Source organism: Zingiber officinale, chromosome 9A (genome assembly GCF_018446385.1).
Source record: "Zingiber officinale cultivar Zhangliang chromosome 9A, Zo_v1.1, whole genome shotgun sequence".
In the NCBI taxonomy this organism is placed as follows: domain Eukaryota; kingdom Viridiplantae; phylum Streptophyta; class Magnoliopsida; order Zingiberales; family Zingiberaceae; genus Zingiber; species Zingiber officinale.
The window spans coordinates 47,226,128-47,232,127 of NC_056002.1; the positions used below are offsets into that span (position 1 = coordinate 47,226,128).

The window sequence follows — 6,000 nt, forward strand, 5'->3', positions numbered from 1 at the left end:
TCAATTCTTAGTTGCGGAGCACTGTGAAATTAGTTTCCTCCAATAGGAAGACAACCTTAGAACACTGATTGTGGAGCTACGAGTTGTTCACACTTCTAAATTTATCCTGGTGGTTGGTGAAAAACTTTCATGGGGTTGAACCAGTCACCTCCAAGATTGATCTGTTCGAAGAATTGAAAATTTGGATTACCAACAAAAAAATGCAAAGATTCCTCACCATCCATACCATAAATTGAACTAAGATTTTTCTATATATGGGAAATCATATAAAGGTTCCAATTGAAGGCATAGGGACTTATCATTTAGATACTAATTATCATTATACCTATTAGACTCTTTATGTACTATCAATTTCTAAGAACCTTATTTCGCTTTCAAAATTTGATGTTTATGATTTTGATTTTATTTTAGAAAAGATTATTTTAATTTATATAAGATTTCAAGACTTATTGTCACGCCCTGGGAAAGTCCCTGTCAGAAGAAATTTCGGCAGCACCTCCCCTGTACGGGTGACAATCTGAATCATTACTACAGACACAATATACATCAGCCACAGGCGGCTGGAATATACACACAATCACGCAGTTTATATGCAGCCTACTCGGCTGATACAATAAAAAAAACACAACCACGCAGTTATATATAAATCTAACAGCTCACTCGGCTGTACCAAAACCAAACACAGCGGAAGTACAATGAACAACACATACAAAACTAAAAGTGAAGACTGCTAGCTGGCTAGGCTTACACCACAACAATACAAAACACACTCCAGAAACAAAACCGGAAACGCAAAGCTAAATACACCAAGTTCATATACCAAAATAAAAATAAACACAAGCAGAGACAAGTCTTCTGATGTGATGTGGGGACCGACAGGTAGGATACTCGAAGCGACTCCATAAACAACCTGGTACCTAAAAAAAAATAGTGTCTACGGGGGTGAGTTCAACAACTCAGCAGATACCAGTTGACATGTATAGTAAGATATAACAGACAGTAATAACTATGGAGTACAGACTCCTGGACAAAAGCTGGAAATGCATAATAGAATAGGCTGAAGAGAATTGTACTCACCAGAGCCCCTTATCAGAATAGTCAGGTCGTCAGACCGAAAGTATCATAAATCTTGTATGCATATCAAACATATACATCCATCCAAATGTAGCATATAAATGCAACAAACACAATCAGTATATGCATCAATGCATATGATGCCAATGACATGGTCACCCCTGACGCGAGTCAGTCATCTCACATACAATGGTGAGACCGAGTGGGTAGGGCTGTGACAACCGTGCACTCTGATGTCACTGCTCCTGATGAGTGACCGAGTGGACGGGATGCTGTCGGAGTACACCTATCCTCCTACCCTAAATCATAAGTGGGAGAGCACAATGCTCTCATCTCCTGGTACACGATGACGGGGAGGGATCCCTGACGTGCTACCACGCTGCATCACACTACCCATGAGCGGACCAACGGAGCACCGACAGAGCCAAACCGACGTGTTACCACGCTGCGTCATGCTACCCATGAGCGGACCAACGGAGCACCGACAGAGATGAAACCGACAATGTGCTCAACAATAATGGAGCAGACTATCGCGCAGCATGCAATCATGCGAATGATGCATGACACTAAGCATGGCAATATCCTGAACCAATCCACATATATATAAAATATGTACTCTATTATCAATAAGTCATATCCAAAGATCTAAGGTACACAAGACAGGTATGGTATAAACAAAAACCAAGGTCCTGAACATAATAAGGCATGGTATGTCACTACCTCTATGAGCATATATATAATCATGTGGGTACTAACATAAAATGCATAACAGGTGAGCAAACAAGCATGTAACAGGTATCCGGTAGTGACATACCAAAACAAGGACGAACATAATTATTACTAAAGGCTATAACCTACTAAACATATCAACATGACATTATCAAAGATAAGTCAAGGTACCCGCCTCAAATAGCAGGTTCAATCCAGTCAAATCTAACGTCGAGATGCTCGTCTCGAATCAGAGTCCTGTGTCACCAATACAAATATATTTTATTTAGCTAACTCAAATGTATAGCTAAATAAAATCCTTAAGGGTAAATTAGGGTAAAACCCTGATCAATCTAACCATCTAGCAATCCAATTTATCTCCAATTCAATACATAAACTTAATTCATCAACATCACATATCAAAATTACTACACATGCACCTAACTACAAAATATATCAAATTCCTACCCCTTACCTCAAATCACAGCCACTGCTTGCTGTTGAAAAAGGGTCGTTTGCTACTGGATTTCAAGGTAAACAGCTGCTCCAATCTTGAGGAACCTACTACCAAAATTTCTGGCCGCAGCTACCTGGAATTACTGATCCATAAATCAAAATACTCAAAATCAGCACTTGCCGTTATCCAACAGGTCCAAATGCTATTGATTGGATCTGTACCCCAACCTCAAATCGAACAAGTACATACAACCAGTGATATAATACACAAAAACAACAAAGATAAGTTGCTCACCTCACTGTTGTAATCAAACGGATCAAATCTGGTTGGGCAATGGAATTGGGTAGGCTATAGAGGGTCGGCTGTTGCGGTTGATCAGATGAAGCGGCGCCCAACAGAAGCAAAGCAAATCACAGTAATTGCCACGGTTGCTCAGATCAGACCGGAGAAGAAGAACAGGACACTCGACGGCAAGGTCAAGTCTGGGTTGGATCCACAGCCGGGAAAAAGGAAAGAAGGCTCGGCAGAAATCTTGTGACCACAATTAGGGCTCACGGCAGCCGGCATGATAAGCTTCCTGGTGATGCCGGCGTCGGCGTCGGCCAGAAGAGAGGAGGAAGATCTAGGGCTCTTGTCGTCGGCGGCAGAGGGGGTGAGGGCGTGCACACGAGGGAGAAGAGAAGAGGATCGGGTTTTGGGAGAAGTAGGAGAAGGAGAAGGGGGAAACGACGTCGCTGATTTGGGGAAAAAAAGAAACCGTCGGCAGATAATAAAAAGGGAATAAGGAAAAGAAAGTAAAATAAAACTTTTCCTCGTTAAAATAGGGTAGCCTAAACAGATTTTCCCGGAGCCTATTTTTATCCCCGTAAACTCGTCCATACGAGCTCCGAAAAATTCTCGAAAAATTTCTAAAAATTTCAGAAAATTCTCTTATCACTATTCTCCCATTTTCGGTATTTTACACTTATTAGTTCTGGAGTTTTTATTGATGGTTATATAAATTTAAACTTGATAATAAATTTATTAAATCCTTACTTGCATAAAAATAATGAAATTAAGTGTAATATGTTTAATGAAAGTTTGACATTCTTGTGTCATAGGCGCTAAGGTCCCATATCTAAAGAAAGATTAAAAAGATTGGTAAGAATGAAATTCTAGATAATGTATATTTTACTAAGTTTAATTTGTGTAGATTGTGTTAAGAAAAAAGAAACTAGACATCATAAGAAAGGAACCATAAGAAATACTCAACCTTTTGAAATAGTTGATGTATGTGGACCTTTTGATACTTTATCTTTTGGCAGATAAAAATATTTTATCATCTTCATTAATGATTTTTCATGTTATGGATATGTCTATTCGTTTAATTAAAAAAATATCAAATAGTAAATGCTTTTGAAATATACATTAATGAAGTTGAAAGACGATTAGACAAGAAAGTAAAAATTGTAAAATTTGATAGAAGGGGTGAATACTATAGGAAGTATGATGATACATGATAATGTCCAAGTTCATTTGCAAAACTCTTAAAATACATGATATGCGTACAATATACTATCATACATGCCTTAATAAAATGGTGTGGCAGAAAGGTATAATCACACATTAATGGATATGGTTAGGAGTATGATGAATAATTCAACATTACCCAAATCATTATGGATGTATGTGTTAAAATCAACATTGTACTTGCTTAATAGGGTTCCTAGTAAGGTGGTTCCAAAAAAACTCATTATGAGTTGTGGAAAACTTATGACATCTGCATGTTTAGGGTTGTCTAATAGAAGCAAGAGTTTAAAATCCAGATGAAAGAAAGTTATATTCTCGATCAATTCGTAGTTAATTTATTGATTATTTAGAGAAATCTAAAGGGTATATATTTTATTATCATAATCATAATCCAACAATAGTAGAAATTGATAATGTAAAATTCCTTGAGAATCATGAAGTTAATGAGAGCGAAGAACAATGAAATGTGGATATAAATAAAATTAAGATAAATATTTCTTTATCTATAAGTATTTCTTCATCCAGTGTTATTCCAAAAGTTATTCTAGTTGTTGAAGAACGACATAACAATATTAAATAACATGATGAAATATCCCTTGAAAAAAAATAACTCAAAAAGACCAGATGCAAATGAATTACATTTTGAAATTTATGAATATTCTGTTTTATTTTCACAAACCATTGAAAGTATAGAGTCGGAAAAAATGGATCAATACAATAAAATAAGAGTTGATATCCATATATGAAAATGATGCTTGGGATATCATTGAATTGTTAAAAGGTTTCAAACAAGTTAGATGCAAATGAGTTTTTAAAAGCAAGCATGATTCGAATGACAATATTAAATGATATAAAGTTAGACTTGTTCTTAAATGATACACTCAACAAGATGTTATTGATTGTAAAGAAACATTTTCACCAAACTTAAAAAAAAGACTCATAATTTGGTCAACCAAAACCCTTGTAAAATTGAGTTAGAACGATAGAAATAGTAATGCAAAACAGTTAGGGGTGTAAATGAGCAAAGTCGTTTGTGAGCTATTCGAGTCTTAGTTTGAAAACAAAGTTCGTTCGAGTTCATTCAATTAAGTTAATGAGCCGAGTTGGAGCTTAACAATATTTGGTTCGTGAGTTTGAGAACATGTTCGTTTAGAGACTTGCGAACGTGTTCGTTAAGAAGCTCGTGTGTATATATATATATATAAAATCTGAATTATAAATACTATATATTAACAAATCGAGTTTAAACTAAGCTCATTTAACTTTTAAACATGTCATTTTTGAATTGAGTTAGAACCATGATCGTTTAACTTTTAAACGAGCCATTTTTGAACCAAGCTCGAGCTATTCGTGGACTATTTAATTTCATTATGAATCGAGCTCTAACATAAGAATTAAAACTTGAATCAAACTCGAGTCAAGCTTGAGCTTAGGTAAAATGAAACAAGCTTGAGCCTCTTACTATTTATCTTAGCTCGGTTCTCGGTTCTCGGTTCAACTACACCTCTAAAAATAGTGTTAGTGACACTATGCTTCGGTCGATCAAATACCTTTTTTTAATCATTTGAACTTACTAGTCATACTTGCTTAAAGTTCACTCCTCTAAAACTTCTCATTACCTAGGGTTTAAAGATTTTAACCACAAATTTGAAGTTTCTTGCTCAACGGTTAATTAATTGTCAAATATAGCATATGTTGCAAGTAGAATCTTAAAGATTTTGAAGCAGTCCTACTCGTTTGAAGATCCTATAAATGTTGCATCAACTTTCGTCTTGAGGTAAAGCACTCCAAGAACACCTCCTCATCACCTGTAATTCATGCAAGAAGAAAGAAGGAGAGACTTGTTTTTATACGAGATTTGTGTATATTGTTCTTATTTTTTATACCGTTGTTCTCAAAATCTATAAAAGACTGCTTTTGTAAGAGGTTTTCCTAGCTCCGGAAGGTGTCTGACAAGGTGAAAATTAATGGTATTATCGCTAGGACTCTAAGCTTTGGATTAGTAGCCCTAGGAGGTTGTAAACCAAGTAAATTATGATGTCGTTGCTATGTGATCTAATTGTGTTATCATTATTTCCGTTGCACACTTACAAAAGTTAAAGCAATGAGCGAATCAAAAAGAAGCTATTCACCCCCACCCCCTCTTAGCATCACAATGGACCTATAAACCTCACTATCAGAACTCATTTACAACCTATGTAAAGTAAACTTAGTAAGAGAAAGAGGTTCTAGCTCCCACATAGCTTTAGAAT

At 36.0% G+C, this 6,000-nt stretch overlaps 1 long non-coding RNA gene across 2 annotated transcripts; it reads right to left on the bottom strand.

The window, feature by feature from the left end:
• Positions 1 to 854: 854 nt before the first annotated feature.
• On the bottom strand, positions 855 to 2,994 carry LOC122020548. 2 transcript variants are annotated; one of them, XR_006122256.1, is made up of 3 exons: positions 2,534 to 2,994; positions 2,258 to 2,381; positions 855 to 917 (listed from the first exon to the last, which is right to left on the bottom strand). It is a non-coding gene; the product is annotated as an uncharacterized LOC122020548 (long non-coding RNA). The 2 variants fall into 2 exon arrangements; XR_006122257.1 differs by lacking the exon at positions 855 to 917 and adding an exon at positions 1,981 to 2,040.
• Positions 2,995 to 6,000: the final 3,006 nt, after the last annotated feature.